Source organism: Podarcis bocagei, assembly GCF_964188305.1.
Source record: "Podarcis bocagei genome assembly, chromosome: 3".
In the NCBI taxonomy this organism is placed as follows: domain Eukaryota; kingdom Metazoa; phylum Chordata; class Lepidosauria; order Squamata; family Lacertidae; genus Podarcis; species Podarcis bocagei.
Window position 1 is genome coordinate 1,316,264 of NC_138127.1, and position 27,410 is coordinate 1,343,673.

General features: G+C 42.3%; 1 protein-coding gene and 1 long non-coding RNA gene across 6 annotated transcripts in view; one reads left to right on the forward strand and one right to left on the reverse strand.

Moving 5' to 3' along the window:
- The window catches only part of MACROD2 (mono-ADP ribosylhydrolase 2), a 996,145-nt gene that overhangs the window by 704,364 nt on the left and 264,371 nt on the right, over nt 1-27,410 (forward strand). The gene's annotated exons all lie outside the window — the stretch shown is intronic.
- LOC308583186 lies at nt 17,742-18,893 on the reverse strand. Its single transcript, XR_014006116.1, has 2 exons — nt 18,362-18,893; nt 17,742-17,999 (listed from the first exon to the last, which is right to left on the reverse strand). It is a non-coding gene; the product is annotated as an uncharacterized lncRNA (long non-coding RNA).

Here is a 27,410-nt window from a genome sequence, read left to right on the forward strand (position 1 = left end):
AGTGCAAGGAAACGCCGTTTACCTTCCCGCCGGAGTGGTACCTATTTATCTACTTGTACTTTGACGTGCTTTCAAACTGCTAGGTGGGCAGGAGCTGGGACCGAGCAACGGGAGCTCACCCTGTCGCGGGGATTCGAACCGCCGACCTTCTGATCAGCAAGTCCTAGGCTCTGTGGTTTAACCCACAGCGCCACCCACGTCCCATTCCTGAGGGATACTCAGGCTCTTAGCTTCCATTGTTGTGCTGGTTAAATGCACACTGATTTTCAACATGCTTGTGGACCGGTGCCCTTACTTGCCCACTGCTTTCCCATTTTGGTCTTGTACCAAGTTAAGCCTGGATTTCTGCAAACATTGGTTTGCAAATCTGAAACCAGCCAGCTTCCCCTCCCTCCTTTTGTTGGCTTAAATTTAGCATGATTTAGCATTACATCTGCAGTAATGCTAATTCTAGCCAAGGATCATTATGTATTTCTGTGTATTGCTAGTGTAGATATGATACTAAACCACAAGGGAAGGGAAAGAGTAGTTGCAGTTGGAAGCAGAGAAGTTGTTGGGAAAAGAGGGAGTGCTCATTCCCGAAGCTGACTCTCAGGCGCCATGATTTGTAGGGAGCTTGCATTACATCTGCACTGGAGAATAAAAAGACGTTGCCCGATTTGTGCCTTGGACTACTCCATGATAGCCTCTGGAAACAAGACAAATAAGGTATTTCAAAATTTTGATCCGACATCGCCAGCATAATGCTTGCCTAAACTTGCCCTTTCACAACTTATAAAATCCGCTTTTAACAACGAGTAAAAATAGGGAAAAACTATTATGCCACCAATGCTGGGGCTAGCAACTCAGTCTGATGTGATTTATTAATTTTAGACTTGAAAGCTTGTAAATGAATTCCATTGTCATTCTCCAAATAGTATGTCAGTCAGCTTCCTTTCCTTCTCCTGCTCAGCCCTCCTCTATCTGACAGGTGGATTCCACAAGATCCTATCTCATGGATGGAAGGAAGGAAGGAAGGAAGGAAGGAAGGAAGGAAGGAATCAAGTGATGTAAAGGCAGAAAAAGATGTACAAGAGGAGAAAGGAGGGGAATGAAACATGTGTTTCCCCTTTATCCATTATAAAAAGTGTGATTTAAAGGGGACCATGGGATTCCTCATAAACTTATTGTGGGTTCTCCAGAGAATCAATAACAGCAGCTAGCCAGCAATTTACTTTAAAGATCTCTCTTTCCCGCTCTCCAAATAAACTGTCCTTCCTACTCATAATATATAAAAAATTTCAAAGTGCCTCACGTACAGACCTTGTTATAATAATTACAACAGTTATGTAAGGCAGATCAGCATTTTATACCTATATTGCAGATGGGGACTAAGGCAGAGATACAATGTCTACTCAGTAGTAAATCCCACTACTGCTAAAGTATTGGGTGTGCGGAAGGTACAGAAGCCCTTATGAATTTCACAAACCCCTGAGTTTAATAGGATTTGCTCTCAATTAGGTATGTACTGAATTGTAGCCTTACATTAGCTGTGCTGCACTAGCTTTTGCCACTTGCTAAATGTGCTCTTGAGAAATATGCAATAATCTGAAGGCATGGCAATCTTGAGAATGTTTAGACCCTAATGGGTGTCTCAATTTGATTTTGAATTTCCTGGGACTGTTTCCTTCCCATGATTAAAAACTCATATTCAAGAACTAAATTAAGTGTGTGTGTGATCTGTGAATGAATGTAAACAGAGAGGAAACAAAAGCTTTTTAAAGTAGGCTTTTAGCTTCCATTTCTGGAGCACAATAAATTGCTGGTTAGCACTCTTAAAGACAGGAGATGCCAATACTGACCTTACAATAAAGTAGCATGTCACTTATCATTTGCATTGCAATGTGAGTGGAACAAAATATTCAAGGGCAAAGAAAGGACAGTTCCGAAACAGCAAACTAAAGAAGAAAAGTCCTCCAGCACTGAACATTTGTTTTCTTTCTACACACTTGATCTTAGTCAAAAGGCCGAGAAGCCTTTCTATTTTAAACACTCCTTGGACCAGCCCTTTCTAATTAATATTACTTTACATTAACTCATTTCCCTGAAGATTTTTTCTTGGGGTCCTTGTTGATTATGGGATTTCCAGGAGTACCAAGAATTTGTGCATAAACTAAGGATGTGTGTTGGCTTTGAATAAGAAGACAAATCAGATGGTTTGGAGTAGCCTTTTACATTACCAAGTCAGATTGCGCCATTAACAAAGGCAGATCAGGGGGTTCCAAGCTTTTGAGGGGCTCTGTTGCCGTAAGTTTTCCATAAAGTTAAATGCACAGCCACTTCCCCCATGCCCTGTTTCTCATTCATTCATTTATGATTTTACAGTAATTTAGTACATGCATTTCACAATATTCTTCATTATCCTTCTACAGTGTTCGACTTCCCCACATCACCCTCTGTGGGTTCCTATTTACTTTTAGTTGTGCTACATATCCTTCTACTCCTTCTAGTTAATTTAGCTGCTGCTCATATGTCTGGTCCTACTTGGGGATTTATATAACTGTTATAATTCTGAAATATTCTCCAAAGTTTTCCCACTCCTCTCTTATAGCATATTCACCTTGGTTTCTTATCTTTGCAGTCAACATTGCTAGCTCAGTGTATTCTATTCGCTTATTCTGCCAATCCTCTTTCATTGGACTATTTTTGTCCTTCCACATTTGTGTGTAAGTTATTCTGGCTGCAGTGATTGTGTAAAGAAAAAGATTTAATACATTCTTAGGTGTCTCACCCTCTACTATACTCAAAAGGAACATCTCTTTTTTTGGGGGGGGGGAAATGTCAACCTTAACATCTTTTTTATTTCTGAGTATATCATCTCCCAATATTCCTTAGCTTTCTTGCATCTCCACCATATATGTATGGATGTCCCCTCTATCTCTTCACATTTGCAACACATTTTAGATCCCTTTTTGTACATTTTAACCAATTTACTCGGGGTGAGGGACCATCTAGAGATCATTTTTTGTAGGTTTTCCTTTAGGGTACAGTGTAATATCTGTGTACACATAATATGTACATGTTTCTTTAAAAGCTTTTGTTTTAGAGAACAAAGGCAAAAAGCATTCATTGCAAGAGTCCATGCTGTGATGGCAGTTGAACAGGCAGATGGGAGGATATCTGCTTGATAGGCCATTTTCAATGGATCGCTCTGATATCCCTAGCTCTTGCACACTTGGGTGGAAGTTTGTTTGTTTGTTTGTTTGTTTAATAAAAAATGATGAGCACATAAGGGAAAAGGGAAAAGGTAGTGGAGGGGGGGGGAGGGACTAGAAAATCCAGCATGGGGCCGTTTCATCAAGCACTGCCCACTGGTGCAAATGGGAAACAGCCAAATTGCTATGAAAAATGTGTGGGCATTCAGATACCAAATGCTCATGCAGGAAAATCAGATCTGAACCATCCATTTATGATGTCAATCCCCCATCTGGATGCACCCCATGTTCCATTAAACTCAATAAAACTTACTTCTAAGGAGATCTGCATAGAATTGTACTGCGTTGTCAATCATTTTGCTCCCATTGACTGGGGTGGGCCATAGCCCAATGCAGACTAGCTGCTGCTCACTGACAGAGGAGAAATTGTGATGCTGTATAAAGCACAGATTATTCTTACAGAGCTGACACACAAGCTTGGATTCAGGAAAGGGGGCTACATATAATTTTGTGAAACTCAGGAGGTGATACAAAATGGTGTAGTCAGTGGAGGAAAGCAGCCAGTGTTGGTGCGTGATGCCTTCTGAAGTGCGCATGCACAGACTTGGGTTTTAAAAAGCACAACCTTCAAAACACCACTTTTTAATGTGTTTTCAGTGACATATTACATTATAAACTAAGGATTTAGTGTGGTGTTCCATACAATGTTCCATAGCAATTGCATATGGGGGGAAAAATCCCATACGATCCTGTCATGCAAAAGTAAAGGGCTATGGTCATAAAATCCATTCGCTCAGATTCACTTGTTGTTTCTCTTCCGTTCTCTCCTCTTGTCTTTTACATCTCTCCCCCCATCTTCTGTTCTTGCCCTTCTGTCAAAGCAGCAACAACAGAAGCAGGGATTTATTGTTTGCGTGTTTAAGCAACTCTGTCAAGTGGCAGGTTCATTGATGGCATTGTGTAAATAAATAATCAAGATTGGTTCTCCTTTTTTCATTCTTGCTATCTGCAGATTTAGTAGCAAAGAGTCCTTGTGGAGTGGAGGAGGCTAAATGCAGCCTCTGAACATCTTGACCATCATTAGTTCAATAAACACTCAACTTCAGTAGAACGACTCTTCTCTCTATGTTTCAAAAATCATTTTATTTTGTTTTGCTTTCTAAAGCAACAGAAGCATTATTCCAGAGCTATGTATTATCTCTCCTGCTTTAGTAAACATCCATTTAGAAAGCACTCTGGGTGGCGAGTTTGGGTTTCTTGCAGCTTGCAGGAACTTTCGGTATTTCCTAAGAGTGAAAATGTTCCTTTGTTGGACCAGACTGCTCATATTGTGGTAGGCTTAGTATTAGCAATATGTGCAAGATTTCTCCAGGGGGTGGGGTTCTGTGAAATCTTGAAGCAAAAAACCGATGTCATGGTTATTAATGAAACTAATATCAGGATCTGGGAAATTAGGAGACATTCCAGCATTCCAGTCCCACTGAGCAGACTTGGTCATCATTTGACTGCTTTTGTGGGGTTTCCCCTTCTTAGGGCTAGTCTCTCTCGATATTGTCCTGCATTTGTCAACATTTGCAGGATCACGTTAATAAGGACAATCACATTTGTTCCTCCCTCCCTTTTTGCTTCTGGGCTCTGAAACTTTGCTATAGAAAAGCTTTTCTCAATCTTGAGTCCCCAGATGTTGTTGGACTACAATTCCTAACACCCATAGTCAGCAGGGGCAGCAGTCAGGGGTAATAGGAGTGTTAGTCTAACATCTGTGGGCTCAAGGTTGATGAAGGCTTACTTTATAGCAGTGTTAGAAACTGATATATGAAAGCTAGGAGCGAAAAGGCACCTTAAACCTAGGTTATGGGCACAACAACGGAATGTCTAGGCGCCCTTTTTAATAACAAGAATACAAAGCTGAAAATGAATGAACTGCAGCTAAAATATTATGTTCATTTTTCACAAGATCTAGTCCTTCCCCTGCCTACCCCCCTAATATTCCTAAGAGGGTCTCCTCTCCAGCCTTCAGAGAGTAGCTGGAAGTGGGGAGGCAGAAAAAGGTCCTTTTTCCTTCCACTCTGCAGTTTTAATCTGAAATCTTAGGCGCAGTACTGTGCCCAGAGCTCAGAAACTGCTCGCGCTAATGGAATTCCCTGTCGCAAAATGCGCCTACAACAATGGGAGTTTTGAACATTGCTTTAGAGACTGAAGCCTGAAAGCGTAAGTGGTCCAGGAAAATTTCATCATCCCGCCACACATAAGGAAGACCAATAACCATGAAGCACATGGCATTCTTCATGGAGATCTCAGAGAAACCTCCCTGTCGTGGGGCTCAGATCAGAATACAAGGCTGCAAGGACACACACACACACACACACACACACACACACACACACACACAATGGCTAAACAGAGGCAATAAGTGATCCCCCTAAGACAACTTGCTTTCCTGGGTACAAGGCCAGCTGTGCTGTAAATAAATTTGCATTTTAAACTTTCTATATCAGTATCAGCAATCATAGGTACTTCTGTTTGAGACTAAGGAGTTAAAAGTAATTAACTTCTGACCATGCCTGCTCTGATGGATGCTGACCGCACAGGTACAGAATCAGCAGATACACTTGTAACGCTTCTTCACTTTAATTAAGAATAGAGCAATAGATCTCCTCAATTAAGCAAAGTATTTTGAGTTGAGGAAATTCTTATTTCAGGCCTGTTATTTTCAAATTTTGGTGGCATTCCTGCTGAAGATAACAATGATGTGAAAGCAAGGCTAAATGCCCATAGGCAGGTAAATCTATCAGTTAAGCAGCATTTTAATTAGAATTTCTAGTGTAAAGAATGCTTTCTAGTATTTCTAGAGGAAATATGTTTGGTGTGACAAAGCAGGCAGCTTGTTTTTCCTTTGAAGCAAATGTATGTGCACAGCTTGGTTTGATTCAGTAAAATATGAAATAGAATCTTATCTCATAACCACATCCTGCTGAACGGTTTTTCTTAAGTGCAATAGGTTTTGGAGGTTTCTTTCCCTTCTTTCTTTGTTTGCCTGTGAGCTGAACAGGATATTCCAAAAGGGACTCAAATGTGCCACAGGTTTGTGTACACCATAAACATGTTCTCAATCAGTGTTTCAGTTGCAAGGAACCCAAAACCTATTTGAGTCATAGCTGTCAACTGTCCCTTATTTGGCGGGAAACTCCCTTATCCCAGCGCCGTGTCCCTCTGCTGTCCCTTATTGATGATGTCCCTTAAATTTCCCGGGTTTCAAAGGAAGCAGCTCCTCTTCCTTCCTCCCTGCTGGCCAGGGAGGAGGGAGGCTCCAACTGTGTTGCTTGGCTGCCTGGCCTGCCCCTCTCCGGCCTCCTTTCACCAGCCTCGGCCCCCGGGAGCCCCTCTGCGCCGGGACTGGCGGGAGCCTCGGGCCCTTCCGCCGCCATCCTCCTCGCAGCCGCCAAACTGAACGTCTCTGCCTGGGGCCTCCCCTCTGCCCTCCGCCGCTCCTGCTCCCGCTAGGCCATACTGTGGCTGCACCACCGAAGAACCCGGATGAGATGGGCAGCCTGGCGTGGCCTATTAATTGCTGAGGAGCCTTCAGAGGAGAGTGAGGGCAACCATAGAAAAAGCAGTTCAGAGAGAGGAGGCGCAGGCATGGGCAGGTGTTCCAAGGGCTAACCATAGAGGGGGAAAGCAGAGGAAGGACCGCAAGCGCTTCTCCCATAGATTTGTAGTGGTAGACTATTATAGATGGTCTGATCTGCAGGTTTACTTTGGGCGCTATTCCCCCCCCCCTCTCTTCCTCCCACCTCATCTGATGGAAATGAGAGCTGCAGATGGAGCACGAGAGAAAAGATACAGAACTGCAGCAGCATCTTCGTAGCTTGGGCTTCGTTTTGCGCGAAAAGTGGTTGCTGCTTGTAGTTATTTAATTGCAGTGTTTCATCAGCTGGTGTCTTGAGCAGCAACCTCTGGAAACGAAGGGCTAAAAACCAGCGCTGCCCTCCAAAATTATTTGGTCCCTTTTAACTTTGTATTTCAGCTGATTGACTAAAATCCCTTATTTTGGCTGCTGATCCCTTATTTTCGAGGCTGCTTGTCCCTTATATTCAAATCTGTAAGTTGACAGCTATGATTTGAGTATAACTGTGAAGAAATCTAACCTGTGCTTCTAAACAGAAAATATACTAATTGCAGGCTCATTTTGTTGAGTGTGGGTCCTTATGTAGTCAAAATGCCCAACAACAAGCACAAGAGGGAAGTAAAAAGTATTGGGAGGGGGGCAAACCCTAAGCAGCCCAATGATGACTGAGTGTGGACACAGATACTGACTAGCATGGGAGGGAGACGTGGAATGGAACAGAATATCCTGGGAAAAAGGAATTACTGGCTGTTTGAAATTCTGAACAAGAGCACTCCACATTGCAATGTTTTCTTGTAGATCCAACTTGTAACTGTCCAAGACTTATTATTCCTCACTCCTTGGAGAGAAGGTCTCCCTCTTTTCTCCCTGAACCTTCCTACTTATAATAAGCTTTTGGACCACTTTGGTAGGCTTTTGCAGTGAGCTGCACCAGTTTCAAAGGAGTCTTTGAAAGGGTTATAGTGGATTTTCTTCAGAGAAATCCAGTAGCAGCCGCAGCCGTCCAATTCAGTGTCGGATAGCAGCATGTAAGCCCGAACACAAATTTTTGAAATGCTAAAAGTACTTTCTGATACTCAGCTGCAGTCTGTAGAAGTTCCCACAGCTACACTCCAAAGGCAAATTGCTGTCATTCCAGTTCTATGGGAAACTTTTACTTTGGACCAGGGCTTTTAAATATATGATGCTGCTCACAATATGTCTCCATAAAAACAGTATTCACCATGGACCTGTGGGGTTGGATGGAGTCAGAATGTAAAGATACTTCCAGATAGCAGAGCTGTGTTGAAATTAAAACCTGTTTATTAAACACAAAAGATTGTTCTGGTCATTAAGAAATATTTGCTGTACAGTGGTACCTCGGGTTAAGTACTTAATTCGTTCTGGAGGTCCGTTCTTAACCTGAAACTTTTCTTAACCTGAAGCACCACTTTAGCTAATGGGGCCTCCTGCTGTCGCCGCGCCGCCGGAGGCCAATTTCTGTTCTTATCCTGAAGCAAAGTTCTTAACCTGAAGCACTATTTCTGGGTTAGCGGAGTGTGTAACCTGAAGCGTTTGTAACCTGAAGCGTATGTAACCCGAGGTACCACTGTAATTTCCCCATGTACAGTTCTGATTCCTACCATTAGGGGCTCAAGATACTGACTCCTCAGAACTGAAAACAGGAACATTATATACATTTTAAAAATAATAATAATCCCTGAACTCATTTTAGCTTGTGTGAGGCAGATAGCAGACATATTTGGAAGTCAGATCCTTTCTAAAAATATTTACATAATTCATATACATTACTACAGTGGTACTTCTAGTTACAAACTTAATTCATTCCAGAGGTCCATTCTTAACCTGAAACTGTTCTTAACTAGAGACGTGCTTTTGCTAATGGGGCCTCTTGCTGCCGCTGCGCCGCCGGCACACAATTTCCGTTCTCATCTTGAGGCAAAGTTCTCAACTCGAGGTAACTCTTCCAGGTTAGCAGAGTTTGTAACCTGAAGCATTTGTAACCTGAGGCGTTTGTAACTCAGAGTACCACTGTACCCAGTTCTAAAAGATTCTACAACAGTAGAATGTGTCACAGATATCATAGGTAAAGGTAAAGGGACCCCTGACCATTAGGTCCAGTTATGGCCGACTCTGGGGTTGTGGCGCTCATCTCGCTTTATTGGCCGAGGGAGCCGGCGTACAGCTTCCGGGTCATGTGGCCAGCATGACTAAGCCACTTCTGGCGAACCAGAGCAGTGCACGGAAACACCGTTTACCTTCCCGCCGGAGCGGTACCTACTTATCTACTTGCACTTTGACGTGCTTTCGAACTGCTAGGTTGGCAGGAGCAGGGACCGAGCAACGGGAGCTCACCCCATCGCGGGGATTTGAACCGCCGACCTTCTGATCGGCAAGTCCTAGCCTCTGTGGTTTAACCCACAGCGCCACCCGCGTCCCTTCACAGATATCATACATCCATTAATACTGAAACAAAGAGATTGATCCAGACTTAGTCACTCTTAAGGTCTGATTAATTTCAGCGTGTCTACTCTAAGCATGACTAAGTCTGTATCCAATCCATAGTGTGATAAGATTTGACTGCCAGATTCTGGATCAGTTTCATTAAAATCCTGTGACCATTCTTAGCAGTCAACACATATCTGTCCACTGCCAATTATAGGTAGTTTATATTCTAACTGAAACATACATTAATGCTTCCTTCAGCATTCTCTTTTGTTCTTCCTTTCCTCCCGACCTCTTCTGTCCAGCTATGCCATTAAATCTCTTGAGATTAAAATTCCAGTGCAATTTCCAGGTGTTGACCCCATTCAATAATTAGTTGTCTGAATCCAGGATATAAAGTGTGATATGAAAGGTAAATGAAGCTGAGCAGTCTCCTCCTTCCATTTTTCTCTTAAAAACAAACAAAGCAAAGCAAAACACTATGTCTGTAGATGGTTATAGTTGGTCCTAATAAAGGTACTGGTTGTTTTTTTAATTGCCATATTCATGAACTGAGATATGAAAGAGCCTTTTGGGTGTGCATACAGCCTCTTGGCTCTTCCTTTCTCAACTGTAGTAAACAAGCTAAACATTCATCAATTAACTAAAAAGTTTCCTGTTTCATCTGAACTGTGAAGTTATGGTCAATGGCTTCCATACAAGCCAGGATATTAAGCCAGCGTCAAGCCATGACAATATATTGGCTTGTTCCAAAATCAGGTCTGATTTGTTCTCTTGATCACATGAAGGGAAGAATGAAGAGGTGGGGTGGGGTGGAGACTCATACATAAATTGGCTTATTAAGCTGAGGTAATATTGTTTGATGATGATGATGATGATGTTTTATTTATTCCCCGGCCAGGACCGGGCTCAGCGCGGCTAGCACCAAATTTAATGGACCCATTGCTTTGCTGATCCTGTTTGGATTTTTTCTTAGTTGACCAACACAGATGCCCATGTTTGTTTCTCCACTCCAGAAAGCTTGTTTCCCTTCACATGTCTATAAGGCTAGAGAGAAATTCATATGGCCTTCTGTCAGTGATCCAGCTAATAATACATTCATAGATTCAGTTATCAGTAATCCCCATGCTTTCACAATACAGGTATTATTATAACTCTACTTCTAATCGGGCTGCATTGTTTTGTAAGGCTGAGAAAGGCAATATAATCAAAGCAGAATTTACTGGATTTCTCATGAAGCCATTTTCACAGCATTGCGAGAGAGAGAGTACCTGAGTTTGCTGTTTTCCTCTTCCCTCCCAATCCCTTTTTCTTTGAGCCGTGTCCATTAGACTGTAAGCCTGAGGACAGGGAATATCTTATCAGTGATATTTGCAAGCTGCTCTGGGAGCTTTATTTTGACTGAAGAGTGGGATAAAAATGTTTTAAATAAATAAAAAGGTAAAGGGACCCCTGACCATTAGGTCCAGTCATGACCGACTCTGGGGTTGCGGCACTCATCTCGCTTTATTGGCCGAGGGAGCCGGCGCACAACTTCCAGGTCATGTGGCCAGCAGGACCAAGCCGCTTCTGGCGAACCAGAGCAACACACGGAAACACTGTTTACCTTCCCACCGGAGCGGTACCTCTTTATCTACTTGCACTTTGGCGTGCTTTCGACTGCTCGGTTGGCAAGAGCAGGGACCAAGCAACGGGAGCTCACCCCGTCGTGGGGATTCGAACCGCCAATCTTCTGATCGGCAAGTCCTAGCCTCTGTGGTTTAACCCACAGCGCCACCCGCATCCCCCCTTTAAATAAATACATAATAGCAAATATAGGCATGTACAGTGGTGCCTCGCAAGACGAAATTAATTCGTTCCGCAAGTCTCTTCGTCTTGCGGTTTTTTCGTCTTGCGATGCACGGTTTCCCATAGGAATGCATTGAAAATCAATTAATGCGTTCCTAGGGAAACCACCTTCAGACCAGGTCCGGGGACAGTCTGTCCCCGGACCTCTTCTGAAGGCGGGGGGGGGGGGGACAAGGGCTTTTCTTCCCACCCCCAGCATTTTAAAAAACCCTGGGACAGCGGAGGACTTCTCCGCTGTCCGGGCGATCTTAAAATGCTGGCGGGCGGCATTTTAAAATCGCCCCGGGACAGCGGAGGACTTCTCCGCTGTCCGGGGCGATTTAAAAGCCCCTGGGAAGGCAGGCAGGGGGGACAAAGACTTTCGCCCCCCGCCCGCCTTCAGCAGGTGTTCCCGCCCCCCCACCCCGCTTCGGAGCAGCGTTCCGAAGCGGGGTGGCTGGGGCAGGTATTCCCGCCCCCCCGCCCGGCTTTGCAGCAGCGCTACGAAGCCCGGCGGCTGGGGCAGGTGTTCCCACCCCCCTGCCCGGCTTCGCAGCAGCGCTACGAAGCCCGGCGGCTGGGGCAGGTGTTCCCGCCCCCCCACCCCGCTTCGGAGCACCGTTCTGAAGCGGGGCGGTGGGGGGAGGTGTTCCCGCCCCCCCCGCCCCGCTTCGGAGCACCGGGAGAAGCGATCTCCCCGCAGCCCCTTGCTTCAAAAGAGGTCCGGGACCTCTTTTGAAGCAAGCGGCTGCGGGGAGAAGCGCAGCCGCTTGCTTCAAAAGAGGTCGGGGGCAGCGGGAGCGCTTCCCGCTGCCCCCGGACCTCTTTTGAAGCAAGGGGCGGTGGGGAGAAGCGATCTCCCCGCAGCCGCTTGCTTCAAAAGAGGTCCGGGACCTCTTTTGAAGCAAGGGGCGGTGGGGAGAAGCGCAACCGCTTGCTTCAAAAGAGGTCCGGGGGCAGCGGGAGCGCTTCCCGCTGCCCCCGGACCTCTTTTGAAGTAAGGGGCGGTGGGGAGAAGCGATCTCCCCGCCGCCCCTTGCTTCAAAAGAGAAGACCCGCTGTCCCCGGGGCAAGCTTCGTTTTGCGAAGCAAGCCCATAGGGAAATTCGTCTTGCGAGGCAACTCGAAAACGAAAAAACCTTTCGTTTTGCGAGTTTTTCGTCTCGCAAGGCGTTCGTCTTGCGGGGTACCACTGTATACCTAATATAATGTTTGATGTGCTTCCTTTTCCCCCTTTATACATTATCATGTATTCTGCATCTGAAATGCTCCCAGTTCTGTGGGTTTTTTTTAGTTATGTGCACATGGCATTAGCCACAATATGTATCTATCCTGTATTTTCTTGAGAACTATTGCTGTTTGTTGCATTTCTCCTCAAACCAGCTTCAGTCCAAATGGAAAATTTAAGCCACATTCAAGTCACAGTAAGGATTGCAGGGGTGGCGAAACCAAGCAGGTAACGCACATTGGGCGAAGACATCCTCACCCTCTCTCTGATGTGTACAATGATGTGCAAATGTGACTTGAAATGCAGGTGACCATGCTGTGTTTTAAGCTGCTAATGTGTACATTGCCTCAGTCCCTGAGAGTCGGGGCAGATGAATTCAAGTTGGTCTCTTGTGGTGGCAAGTAATTTCTCTCCCTCTCTTTCTCTTTCTCTTTCTCTCTCTCCCTCTCTCTCAAAGTTGATGTCACATTTGCATAAGAGAGAGGTTGCTTCAACCTTATCTTGACATTTTAGGGTTTATGGTTGCCATTATTTTCATTATCTCAGACCACGTGTACATGAAAAAATTCGTCAGAGCAAGAGAGAGAAAGATGATGAGTAACTGCAAAATTATTTGACACAGAATGACAGTTCAAAAGAGCATCTGTGCCAGAACAATGTACAGAAGAGTGACAGGGCATCAAACTAAGTTTGGGATGAGAATTAAAAGCTTGTCAGGGTGGGCCAGGATGAGGAGAAATGTCTCTAGCTGATAAAAGGAGCCAGATTATGAACTAATTTGGAAGGAACCAAAGCAAAAGCAAAAACGATCCTTATCAACTGCCTTAATGCCCATCCACAATCTAATGAGGAGCAAGCTGGACTAATTCATTGACATACCAAAAGGCTACAAGAAAACGCTTGTTCCTAGATTGCACTGAACATAGGTACAAGCTGCCTCCACACATGTACAAGTGTTTGTGTGAAAGGTGTACAGTTTACAATTTGTGCAGCTCAACCATTGTGTACATAGGTACACAAACTGTACACTTGTTGAGTGTTACATGTGAATAACTGACCGAGTGTGCAGCTCAGCTGTTTGTCTACCCCAGTACAAAGATTGTTGTATGTAGGTCATAAAAGATAAATTAGTTATGGAAGACTGCTCTGTGCATCGTTGTTATCTTTGGTTCCAAAGTGTGTGTTTGTGAACGTTCTGTTACACTCATTTTCCCTTTTTATTGTTCAGCCTGGGCTGCATTCCTAAAAGCACTTGTGCCAGTTACTTCAAACTGTTCTGGGTGGGGAGGGGATGTATCTGTGATTTTTATTTTTATTTTTAAAGAAAAGACATTGTAGCTTTGATAGTTAGAGGCAAACACAGACAGCTGGCAACACTAGATCACTCTGTTCAAACGGCTACATTTTCATGAGTGGTTTGGGCTTTGCTGTTGGGAGTTATTATCTGGTACTTCAGAATAACATTCACAGCGCTCGTTCTCTTGTGACACAGATCTGAACAGGAGTATTTATGAATTATGTTTCAAATTTTTAAATGGTGTAAAGTTATATTGCATTTATTATTTACAGAAACTAAAATCTGAGATGGGGCAGCATAGACCTATTTTAGAATAATGCTCTCTTTTATGGCACAACTTACTATTGCTCCATATGTTCAGGAAAACACATGCTCCCAGAAGCTTTTGGGAAACATTTTTCTTGCCAAGTATATAGCATGTAGAGAGTTCCCTTTAAATTGAAGCCAGCCACCAAGGTAAACCTGATAATGTTACTGGTGGCAGCTGTGTATAGCTGCAATCCTTTCTGATTTTTCTGCCCATTATCCCTTGTGTTATCGCCAAAGTTTTTGCAGATATATTCTGCATATAGAGATCAGTATTTGTAATGCACTGCTTGTAATGTACTGCTATCGCTGTAGTTTGGTGTGTTGTAGGGTATGTGTGTGTGTGTGTGTTTCCCTACATGCATGCCTACATATTTTATAATGTATATATGATTTCGGTAATGTTTGCACGTTTAGTATGGCATCTTTGTGGCAGTGGATGCATAGATCAGTCACAACCCTGCACAGAGTTAAAAGTATGTAAGCAGAATGGATTTCAGTGACACTTAAGAGCACCCTATTTCTGGAAATTGTGGGTGCTCTCTTAGGTGCCATGGCTGATGCTAACATTTTTATAAATGAGGGAGTTCAGTCAGTTTAAAGACACTGGGAATGAAGCCATGGTAAAGTAGAATTAAATCCCCAGATAGTCTAATTGAATTTTATTAGCTGCTACAATTGCAATTCCAGTTCCAGATAACCACTTTTGGAGATACATTGAGGCCAGCGGTCTTGTCGCAACACAGTTCTTAATAAATGGTAAATTTGTGGAATTGTACCCATATACACAGAAACACCCTAGATCTCCCATCCAACAGGACCTAGCCAACAGGACCAGTGGTCAGGGATGATGTGAACTGTAGTCTCAAAACATCTGGAGGGCCAAGTTTGGCCATGCCTGCCCTAGATCGTTGTTCTTCAACCTTGGATGCCCAGATGTTCTCAGACTACAATTTCTAGCAACATCTGGAGATGCAAGATCGAAGAACTCTGCCCTACATAATAAATTTGGCAGTTTGCCCACAACATGTGTGTTGGCATGAGGGTGATGCGGGTGATGAAGTAGCCAGGCTTCCGAACCATGAAGCAGGCTGATTGACCTTTTACGAAAAGACATTAGCCAGATAATGTTAACAAGCTTTCTAGGTTCATGGGTGCAATGAGGATAAAAAGTGGGACCTGGGGTGGGGTGGGGGGTAAGAAAAAAGTTCCAATTAGGGAGGAAGCGAAGTCAGATAACAAGCAAAGAAGAAGAAGGGACACGAGACCTCTGTTATTGCTGTCTTCACTGCTTCAATGAGGCAAAAAGATCTTTAGCACAGGGGCAGCCTATAGAATGCAATGCCACACACTTCCACCCTCTTTGCACAAACATAACAGATCATATGAAAACTTCCCAGATTAGCCAATACATTCACTGGGTGGCCTTGGGTCAGGGACTACGAGCCTAACCCGAAACTGTGTTAGGATAAAATGGGGCAGACAGGATGGGACAGGACCTTGTACACTGCTTTCAGCTTTTTTTTGGGGGGGGGAGGATAGAAATGGAATACATAGCCTAATAATAATAATAATAATAATAATAATAATAATAATCAGTTGGAGTATATGCAGGAAATAACTTCTTTTGTGCTAACGCAGCTCTTTATCAGAGGAAGATTAACTTGCGTAAAACTATCTGAAGAACATTGACTTGCCCTTTACACTCTCAGAGGAAAGATATATGTCATCTTTCTTCTGTATGCATAGCACATCCATTCATGGGGTAACATCCCATGTCAGAACACACCTATTGAAATCAATGGACTTAAATCCATTAATTTAAGTGGGTTAACTCAGAGCATTGCTTAGTCACCAACGATCCTTTTAATAACATGCCTCGTTTCTTGTCACAAATAAAATGCTCGGCAGCTTTCAATGGCTCTCTCCCCATAATGCAAGATTAAGAGATTTGTGCTGCGCCTCTCCAACATGATATTTGATATTGCCGTACTGTGCAATTGTATTAAACAAGGAACACAAATATGGGCAACTTGTGCTGAATTTTTGCCTATTTTGATTTTTGAGCTGACATTTTGGGATGGGGCAACTAGATACTTAATGTTTTCTGTTCTTTGAGCCAATGAAATATGAGTGCAATGCTTCCTAGGCATTCCTAGGTAAGCACCTATTGCAGAATGCAAGTCACTGTTATGGCGTCACCGTGCCAGAAAGGTTTTCCTATGTGCTGATATCACTGAGAGCAAAAGAAGTCTATTCAAAGTGAGGACAATCCTTCTTGAATAGGAAACACATTCACCCTGTTTCAGTGTGTGTGTGTGTGTGTGTGTGTGTGTGTGTGTAGTGCTTTTTGACACTGATCAAAATGTTCATGAAAATTCCCTACTTTCAGCTTAGTCTTAATAAAAAATAAATGTTGAAAAATAAACTGGTTTGCTGTTACTTCCAAAGCATATGTATACTGCAGATGTGGAAATAAATGATTTCTTACTTGCCATCAAGCTTTTGTTTATGTACAGCTTTAAAGAGGCTAACTTCTTATCTTCAAGTATTGGGAAAATGAACAATTAGAACGGAATCTGCCAAAATCTGTAATTTCAGGCATGCTGTCTGTGTATATGGAAAGCAAAGAGCTTACTGTAAATGAATAGCAGCTGTTTAAACATGTGTTTAGCCAAGGCGATGTCAAAATGCTTTGAAGTAAACAGCCTTTCCCTGCTACAAATACAGGCGAAAGGGGTTTTAAATATCTGGAGATGGTTTAGTTTCTGAAAACAGCCTTAACGTAGGCGTATTTTGTATTTTCCATGAGATTACTATAAAAGCTCCACTGCCTCAGAAGGAGTAATCTGATTTTTCAGCACTGTTTCAGCATAATGGCTTCCAATCAGGCTGGATGCATGTTTGAGTGATCCCTTCAGCTGTGGCCTAGCAGCTGCAGTAGATTCCTATGAGCCATCATTTTAAATTTCTCATTATTATTGTTGTTTCTATCAATAATACGTTGCACTAATTGATTGTTTCAAAGGGTCAAAATATTTCAAATTTGTAAAATGCATGCAGCCTGAGACGTTGGGAAATGAAACTTTACAGTGAAACGTCTGTTGTAAAAGACTACTGCAGTCCTAAGTATTCTAAGCTACATATATTTGATCAGCATGTTATGCTGCACACCTACATTCCATTTATGAAGTTATTTTTATTCTTATTAATTACCCACCCCTCACCCTAACTTCCCATGGCAGGTTGCAATGTTAAAGCATAATTTTAAAACAACTTAGAATCACCAAAAATAGGGCAGGTTCTTAAACGTTTACCCAACAACTTCTGCTACCCTACAAGATCTGAAAAAACAACAAAAATGTAGCCTTCTATCTCACTCTTGAAACCGCTGCACCAACCCATTAATTTGCAGAAAAGCAATCTGAAGTTAAGATTCAAACATAGTAGGATGGTAAAGGTAAAGGTAAAGGGACTCCTGACCATTAGGTCCAGTCGTGGCCGACTCTGGGGTTGCGGCGCTCATCTCGCTTTATTGGCTGAGGGAGCCGGTGTACAGCTTCCAGGTCATGTGGCCAGCATGACTAAGCTGATTCTGGCGAACCAGAGCAGTGCATGGAAACGCCGTTTACCTTCCCGCCGGAGCGGTACCTATTTATCTACTTGCACTTTGATGTGCTTTCGAACTGCTAGGTTGGCAGGTGCAGGGACAGATCAACGGGAACTCACCTCGTCGCGGGGATTCGAACCGCCGACCTTCTGATCGGCAAGTCCTAGGCTCTGTGGTTTAACCCACAGCGTCACCTGCATCCTTGGTAGGATGGTAGGTCAGCTTTAATACCCATAACCTGCTGTCCAAAGAGGAGCCACTGGCAGACCAGAACATCTGGTGACCTTGCTGGCAATTGACATTTAGCTGCACTGCACAACCCTTGCAAAGGACGATAAGAGTTTGGGGCTTCGCCAACAAAAAGATAACACATTTGAAAATCTTTCATGAGTGACGAAGTTGGCTGTTCTGTTCTTTTGTGGTCCATTTATATAGAAGAAGTGCTGTCACTCAGCCTTGACAGTCTATAAAGAGACAAAAAACAACTTAGAAAATAATTATTAATGGAACAAGAATCTGTACAAGCTTTAGGAACCAATCATGTTATAAGTACAACACTGAAACTCAGTATCTACCAAGGCAAAAATAATATCTTAGGTGATTGGTGTGCTAAGTATACAATTGTTGTGTAGTTAAACAAACAAGTGCATTAGCTCTCCAAATAAAAGCTATAGATTCCATCCTAAGTTAAGTTAGGATAATTGCCCAACATTGAACTGTTCCCCTTTTCTCCATCAGCTCCCCACATCCCGTTCTCCATTGCTCAAAGCCCTCTGCAGATAATTTTCGGCCATACAGTAAGGGACAGAGAGGTTGAGAAACTTACTGTGAATTTCGGTAAGTTAACTTCTCTCAGGCTCCAAGACCATCTCTCCCAGTTTGTACAAATTCAAACTTATGGGGTGCCTCTTGCAAATGTGCTCATTGACATTAGCTTCAAATGAGAATTTTAGCAGAACAAAACCAAAATATGCCCCCTTTGAGACATGAAACTACCATGAGTATCCATCTGAGGGATGTACTTCCAAGGAGTGGCTACTTTCTAGCTGCTATTGCCTGCCATTCAAGTGGCTATAGGCTATGATCAGTGCAAACTGGAGATTTTTCAGTCCCCATTATTCCTGCAGTGCCCCACAGCCATGAACACACACTTCTGGGAATGAGGGAATCCTTCAGAGCACAATCTGGGACAGTGCCACACACTGGGCCTTTTGCCAGTGGTGTTGCCAAACTTACTGAGAGGGTAAGGATTTCCTGAAAAGGTTGCCATAGTGTGGACACAGTGGGAAGGGAACTGGATTGGCTTCACTGATGTACTTGCATTGTGCTGACCTTCCTGCCACCTCTCCCACCGTCCCCAGGAGGCTAAGTGCCTGACAGTTCCCCCTTAATTGAGAAATACAGTGATATAAATAAAAATACAACACGTCTTGCCACAGTGGGAAAGACTGTGATCAGGGGATCTGTGTGCCTGCTACATCTGCTGTCCAGGTACCAACTGTTGATGTGAAAGTTCAAGGCCCCTTACCTCCCTTCTTAGGGTCTATTTAAACCAGACTTGGTCCTTCAAATGGAAGACTGCCTTTGATGTCCCCTCAGATAGAGGGCCGTCCTCTGGAAAGTAGGACACATCTCTACCCTAAACCAGAGCTCGCTCCTCAAGCGCACACGGAAGTGCACATAATTCCAAGAACTTTTGTATTCCAGCTGTTATTTCTAGCTGTTGCTACTCACAAATTAATGGGACCAATTTCAGGACCCTAAGAAGGAACAGGCCTGATTATCTAAAACGGGGGTTCTCCAGGGTGATTTGAAAGAACCTACACTGGATCTAGAAGAATTACATAGTGGAAATATATAATTATAGAGAATTATATCTGAACAACTACTCCTGAAAAATCTGGTCAGCTTATGGCACTAAGCAGAAAAATCGTTGCCCTAGCAATCCCTGACTATTTCATATAATGCTGAATCTTTATTCCTTCTCCTATATTGTGTCGTATTTAAATCCCCCCTTTTTCTTGGTGTTTTCTTCTTTTGTGCCAGTGGAGTCAAAATTATAGGTGTGCCCTTGCGTTCAAGATATGTGAGAGTCCCCAAACAGCTCAGGACCTGTTATGTTTGTTGGTCATACCATTGCGGCTCTGGCCTATTTAACTGTTGGCAGTGGGTGACCTTTCTATTTAAACTGGCGGCTGCTGTACAGTAGAGTGATTAAATTTGCAAGTCTCTTGAGGAGACTTATCCAGATGTCAAGCAACTTTGGGGGTTGTGCACACCAGCTAAGCTACAGTGGGGACTGCTAAATTGCACTAAACAGATGGGGAGTGTGATAACTGTTTGAAATGGCAGTTAGAATTTCTTGGAATTAATGCACTGTATAGAAGTTGAAACTCTAGGATCCCATTTTTTTTTCTTACTATTTAGATAGTTTTTAGTACAGTAGCTTGGCAATCTACCTCTAAAACCAGAAGGAATTACTGCTTAGCACCTATTGCAGGTAGCCTAATGGCACACAAGTGTTTCATGATAGAGTTCTCGGACCCAAGTCTCTTAATGCACAATCACAGCTTAAGGAATATGCAACTGAAGCTGAAACAAGTATTAGGCCTTTGGCTTACAGTACTGTTTAATGCAGGAACAAGGAATCTGTCGCCCTCCAAATGTTGTTGGGCTCCAGCTCTCATCAGCTTTAGCAAGCATGGCCAATCATCAGGGGTGATGGACAGCCAACCCTAACCCATCCCTGATCTCATGTGTTGTTGTTGTTTTTATTAAGTACCGTATTATTTGCTCTATAAGACTCACTTTTCCCCTCCTTAAAAGTAAGGGGAAATGTGTGTGCGTCTTATGGAGCGAATGCAGGCTGTGCAGCTATCCCAGAAGCCAGAACAGCAAGAGGGATTGCTGCTTTCACTGTGCAGCGATCCCTCTTGCTGTTCTGGCTTCTGAGATTCAGAATATTTTTTTCTTGTTTTCCTCCTCCAAAAACTAGGTGCGACTTGTGGTCTGGTGCGTCTTATAGAGCAAAAAATACGGCATTTCTTGGAAATTGCCCCTCTTAGGGCAGTTCCAAAAGTTTGCCATTTTTTTAATTACTGAGGTAAAAGTAAAGCTTTGGAACAGTACAGTACTGGGGCAGGGTAGGGCAGGTGTCTTAAACCTTCAGCAGAAAAGCTGTGGCACCTCCCCCCCCCCATTTCAATCACAGTTTGTTGAAATGTTACAATAGCTTTGGCGGACGTGCTCCAAATCCCACCACCCTCTGAAGCAAAGTGAGTGATGGCAAGGGACAAGGGGTGGTAGTCAACTAATTTTTATTCAGAGTAGACTCACTGGAATTATTAATAAACATGACTAAGTTAGAGCCACAGCTTACAATGGGTCTACTCTGAATACCTACCAAGGCTTTTTTATTACGGGATCCCATTGGCTGCTGTCTTTGCTTTTTCAGTGCCCAATGGAAACATTTTTATTTGCCCAGGTCTTTCAGTGTGTTTGTGGTTTTGATTTCTGCTTCTGTGTCTTAGTGTGCTAGTTTGGGAGTATTGTTTTAATTGTCATTTTACCATTTTATTGTATGCTGCTGTGAGAGCATTTCCTGAAGAGGAGCTTATAACATCTTCAAACAAGCCAGCAAACCTATTCCAGTTACTATACCGTAATTTGTGTTTGTTACGGACTTTACTTGAGGTGAATTCTCCAAACCTTTTTTTCTTCCCTCAGGTGACTGCAGAAAGTCACCTTGTGGCAAAAAAGTGAGTTTGTCTGAATGAAACATTAGATTGACTTTTCAGGAAGTGACAAAAAGTAATGTAGCTGCTTCTCGCATACTTACCTCTCACTGATGGAAAGCCAGGATATTGATCATGTTATATTACTGACTCTGTATTCATAACTGTGTGCTGCAAAAAGCATGATCCTGTTTTCCCCCCACTACAATTCACTTTGAAAGTAATAGAATTTCTGACTAGTAATCAGATATATTTGGAAGGATTTCTTCCAAAGAAATGCACACCATATCAAAATATGTTTTAGATTTCGTGGAACATTCTAGATACGCGCGTTGCTCACTGACAAGTGAATAACATGCCATTCAGTTTCCCCCTCCTGAAATTAGCCTTTCTGTGAGGACAGATTGCTCAGTGGTTTCCTAAACTCTATGACTTTGAACATGACTAATGTGGTTGAAAGACAACCACACAGCTCCACATTTAACTGATGTTTTCACAAATGAATATCAAGATGTTTCTTTTCATAGGTGCATAGGTGCATTATTCATCAGGTCAAAGCTTGTGTATGTCAGCCATAGTGCCTAGGGAATATCAGGGTACTGTCATGCTTACTGTTGAGCAAGGAAGTACCTACCGAAGCAGAATAGAGTGTTTTTTATCCACATATCTAGGTTTCCCCCTAAAGCTGAAATCTCTTCACAGTTCTTCATGAACATTGTTGGCAATGCCCATAATACTTCACATTTCCAGCATATTTGAGCAGTTCTTGCAAAAAAGTTCACATATATATATATATATATATATATATATATATATATATATATTAACTTTTCTAAATTTATACAAAAAAGACAAAAAACAAAAATTAAAATACAAAAATTAAAAACACATATAATTTCATTCACTTATTTTCTTTTAACTTATTTCTCGGACCTCCTCATACCTCCCCTTTTTGTATTCCAATTCAAATTATTCATTCGGCAAATCCTCCTCCTCAATTTTCACTTAATTTTACACCTTTCTTTCTTCTTTCCCCCCCAATTATCTTAATCATTACAGCTAGTAACCACTTAGATTCAGTCCAACATCAATCTAACATTCACTAATTTTATAATATTTCCCAAGATAGTCCTTAAATTTCTTCCAGTCTTCTTCCGCCGTCTCTCCTCCCTGGTTTCGGATTCTGCCAGTCATTTCTGCCAGTCCCATGTAGTCCATCACCTTCATCTGCCATTCTTCCAGGGTGGGTAGTTCTTGTGTCTTCCAGTACTTTGCAATAAGTATTCTTGCTTAAAGTTCACATTTATTTATATTGTCTTCAGTGACATTATCCCAGCCATAAATTTGATAAGCTTTCTGGCATTACCCATTTCACCGCATGATCCCTGGCAATGCAAATTTGAGATTGTTTAACTGTGTTTCATCATTTGTTTTCTAACTTTGTTTTTCTACTGTGGGGGGGAAGCGCCATAAGCTATATACACATTAATACAGGGATGTATTAATTTCTTGCAGCTCTCCCATGTTTTCCTGGCTGAAGTGAAGGCAATTTTGGTCAATAAGACACCTTCTTTCTGTGATTGGTGACATTTACATCCTTGATTTTTGTTCATTGCTAACATTTCATTCATGCTCTTTTCTCACCTCTGTGGTAGGGTTTAGTCATAGGTCAAGCATGAGTGTGCAGTGATATCCAGATTGCTGGGCATTATGTACCTCTGCAGTGATTTGTGATGCACTGTGGAATTTTGGAAGGAACCACTGGCAGAGGAAGGGGGTGCGGTAGGTGCGGTCTGCCCCAGGTGTCATACCTGAGCAGGGTGACATCACCGCACCCCCCCTGGAATGCTCGCCGCAGGCGCTGCCCCCCTGGGACGCTCGCTTCCAAGGGTGGCTAGCCCTGCCCCCCATGGGCGGCTAGCACCACCCCCAGGTGCACAGCATGTGTGCCGCTCCAGGTGCTGGAGCAGCTAGCTCTGCCTCTGGAAGGAACCTTGTTATTATTATAACCTGGGAGCCTACATGCAAGGGGAAATTCTTGGATGCATATTTGCAGAGCTAGCCCTGCCCTGTCACGCAGGAAGGTGAAGTTGCCTGATTCAGGTGGCATAGACTCAAGCAGCTGCCGAAGTATGCAATTTATCATAAGGCTAGGTAAAATACAAATGTGCGTAGTGATAAGAATCTTGCTTGATGTGATCTTGCCTTGAAGAAACTCATTGTTACTTCCATCAAGAAAGATTACTGTGATGGACTCTACAGGGGAAAACCATGCACATCCGAATATATTTTCAGTAAGCGTTTGAAATGATTGTGTCCCTCGCAGGGCTGTTTGTGAAAACTTGATCTCTTCATAAAAAGAAGGTTACATTTTTTTCTGATTTTAATTATTTTAGATATCTTTGAACAGCTTTAATAAATGTCTGGTAGTATTTGCTGGTCATATTTGTGTTGTCTAATAATGCAGCAGATTTTTTTTTAATTTTATTTTTTAAAATCACTGAAATGCTGCCAAAAGTTTTGGTCTTTGTAAATATTTATTCATTATGACAAAACCCTACACTCTCAAGTCTTTGCACCTCATTTAGAGCAAAAGTGTTGGGATTAAATCAACGTAATGGCACACCAAATGGTATTAAATGTGATGGCATTCATTAGAAATGTTAAGCAGAATGACTAGAATAGCAACTGTCAATCTTTATTCAGAATTGCAGAACCATTTTGAAAAGGCTTTTAGCAAAAAGGGGGGAAAGATTTAATTTCTGATTAGATTGAAAGAGATATATATAGATACTAGCTATGATTCACAGCACTATATGCACACAGCCCAAGAAAAGTATTTCTCCCTTTGATTGATGGTTAAACACAAAATCAGTTCAGGCACACTGAAAGGAAGAGGTCAATTCTCCTTCCTAGAATATCAACATTGCTTTACAATGTTGTTTTTGTTTTTTGTTACAAACAAAAAATCTAGAATTGAGATTCCCAAATTATATCAAGAAGGGCTGCCATATTTCAAAAAGTGAAAATCCAGGCGGAAAAGTTTTGCCGAGAAATTGGAGGGTTTTGAGCATAGCTGTCTATGTTTTCCCTTTTTTAAGGGAAATCCCCTTATTCTGAATAGGATTCCTTGCAAGAAAAGGGAAAAGTTGACAGCTATGGTTTTGAGCTCTTTTTGTGGAAACTGGCAAAAACAACACTGTCATTTAGCCAATTTCCACCCAGACACTGTTTTCAACAGCAGTATTCCTGTTATGTCCAGGAAATTCCGGACATATGGCAACCCTAATTAAGCTAAGTTTCTTTGACTCTCTAACAAAATGGTTGGTGCCAGCTTTCCAAGTATCAAGCCAGTTATTCAAATTTTATTGCATGTTGAAAGTTATCATCATTTATTTATTGTCATTATTATTTTACAAAAAGTAAACTCAAAGCGATTTATGGACTGATGGGAATTATCCAACAGTATCTGGAGGGCCACAGGTTCTCCACCCCAATTTATTCCAGTGACTGAAAACAGAATTAAATGTTTGCTTTAAACCATGAGAGTTCCATTCCAACAAGTAATTTGCTCACTTTGAGAACAGCTTCAAAGAAGTAGAAAAACAAGAATCCTGGAACCATAATGTACGCCAGTATCTTTGCCTAGGAATGGCCTTAATTCAGAAGAAACTCATTAAATTCTTTTCGCCTTAATAGTTTGTGAAGTCGAGTTAACCAAGAGTTATTACACCAAGAATCATGGGAAGCTAGCTCCTCTAAATATAATTTAAGTAATCTTGAATTGTCTGTGAACTGCAATCTCAACCTGTAATTTAACATAATAAACCTATTTTAGTTGACATGAAGAATTATCAGCTTCCAGAACTGTTGACAGAAATAAAAAGAAATTTTCTCAGGAACTTTTGGACTGTTTTGATCCCTAATAAAGTTAACTTTCCCAAAACAGTCCTGGGCTCCTTTGGGAGAAAAGGTGATATGTAACTCAAACAAAAAAAACCTGGCACCATGTGACAATTGGATAGAATATATAGACTTCAGAAACTCTTTGAGCTGAATATATCAATTTCCCCCTTACCTTTTTAAAAACAAAAACAAAAAACAGGCAATTGTCTTAGAGCTGGTAAGAATATTGAACCTATACTGTGTGTGTGTGTGTGTGTGTGTGTGTGTGTGTGTGTGTGTGTATTCTGTGCCTTCTGATCTCTGCTGGCAGATTACAAAATGGAGACCACATAAAATTGAGTCTACTTGGTAAATTGAGTGGCCATCTAACTTAGCAACTAGTTATAGCACGGTGGTTTATCCCTGAATACCATAATCTTCATCTTGGCATAATTAATGACAATATGTTATGCCAAACAAGAATTGCCATTTTTCTTAACCAACTGTTTTGACCTTAGTTAATTTTGTGCCAATAGGATCATGCTGCCTCTTTACAGCAGAACAAGATAATTTATGATCCTTGATTTTAAATGGAAAGAAACAGTTCCCCTTCAGCGCAGAAAGAGATAATGGATGTAAAACTTGTCCTTTTTTGTTGCCAATTATGAGGTGTTAAGGTAATTTCAGATTAACATTCTAGGACAGTCTGTCCTCTAGAGTGTATTTCTTAATTCCAGGAGACAATCTGTGTAATGGCATCACAGGTCAGCTGTTGTGAAAATTGCAATTAGGATTAGGGCAAAAGGGGCTAGGATCATGGGTCATGGTCATGGATTTATTCAGGTATTGGTGACTACCAAAACTAAGTAACTTGAACCCGTGTTTCAGTACTTCCTTCTCTCCCCTATCCCCACCAATTTTCCTTTTAAGTTTTGTATTTTTAGATTGTGAACCTGAGGGCAGGGGCTATCTTTTTCTTTCTTTCATCGTAATCCTCTTTGGGAGCTTCTTCTGACTGAAGAGTGAGATTTCAGATTCTTTAAAGAAACAAATAAAGTCTATGACCTTGAGAAAGTCAGCATCTCTCACTCTTGCCTACCTTGCTGATTTATATATGGTTTGCTTCGCTCTTGAAAGGCACCCAAGACAGTGTACGATATTGAAACCAACGGTGTAGCTACAGTTGCAGTCCTGTACACACTTACATGACAATAAATTCCACTGAACCAAACAGGACTTATTTCTGAGTAGATATAGGATGGCGCTATAAAATTATGTTACTGCTGAAATCTTGTACAGAGCTTCTTGCAGGAAGGGTGAAATGCAAATTTAACCAACAGTCTGCTTTAGTTTAGAGAGGACAACCGTCTATTTGAAGGGCTTTTGATCCAAATCCAGTTTAAAAATAAAGAACCATAACAAACAGGATCAGGGTCCTTGAAATTGACTATCAACAGTAAGCAGACTAAGTAGGCCCTAAGGTCACCTGCTCACAGTCATTCCTAACTGTGGTGAGCTGCACTTTTTTCTATTTAAATCATGACCATTGTTTCTAACCCTGCATCTGTACCTTTTTATATAGCATATGCGAGCTTTATGCAAATCTGTGCTGCCCTTCTTTTGATGATTTAATAATAATAATAATAATAATAATAATAATAATAATAATAATAATAATAATAATAATTTGATACCAGACTCTACCTCTTCTTTAAATCGGAACCAGTGAAGCCAGTGAATGCCCTGTGTGAGTCTGGAGGTGGTTGGAGGATGGATGGCAGTTAATGGATTGAGGTTGGATCCTGGCAAGACAAAGGGGGTCAGATGGCAGGTGGGTGTGGTACTGAATGGGGAAAGTGTGCCCCTGAAGGACCAGGTGCACAGCCTGGAAGTCATTTTGGACTTAACAGCTGTCCATGGAGGCACAGGTCAATTTTGTGTCCAGGGCAGCTGTCTATCAGCTCCATCTGGTACGCCAGCTGAGACCATATCTGCCCATGCACTGTCTCACTGGAGTGGTACATGTTCTGGGTATCTCCCGGAGCCGCCTCTGGAACCATATAACGCTGGTCCTAAAGAATCTATACTGGCTCCCAGTATATTTTGAGCACAATTCAAAGTGTTGATGTTGACCTTTAAAGCCCTAAACAGTCACAGCCCTGTACGGTGGTACCTCAGGTTACAGATGCTTCAGGTAACAGACACTTCAGGTTACAGACTCCGCTAACCCAGAAATAGTACCTCGGGTTAAGAACT